The sequence below is a fragment of the Gavialis gangeticus genome, unplaced genomic scaffold (genome assembly GCF_001723915.1).
Source record: "Gavialis gangeticus isolate Ggan-Ray unplaced genomic scaffold, GavGan_comp1, whole genome shotgun sequence".
In the NCBI taxonomy this organism is placed as follows: Eukaryota; Metazoa; Chordata; order Crocodylia; family Gavialidae; genus Gavialis; species Gavialis gangeticus.
This window is the reverse complement of record NW_017729025.1, coordinates 7,886,252-7,886,534: the sequence shown is the minus strand read 5'-3', so window position 1 is coordinate 7,886,534 and position 283 is coordinate 7,886,252.

Here is a 283-nt window from a genome sequence, read left to right as displayed (position 1 = left end):
AACATCCTGCTAAATGGTGCCCTTGGGCAGTGACAGACATGTGGTCAGAGGAGTTTCTGGTGTTTCTAGCTGTAATACTTTAAAATTGAATAAAGTGCTTGTTGGGGAAGAGGAGGATGAGTGGGTTTTGGGGACAGCCATTCCCCTGCCCCCCATGAGAGAGGGAGCCATAGGCTTAGGAGGGACATTAGGGGCCCAGGAGTGGGTGGGGATGGAGGGAATATAGGAAAAAAATCCATCTTTTATAGAGGAAGTGAGGCTGAGCTGGGAAGGGGTGGGAGGG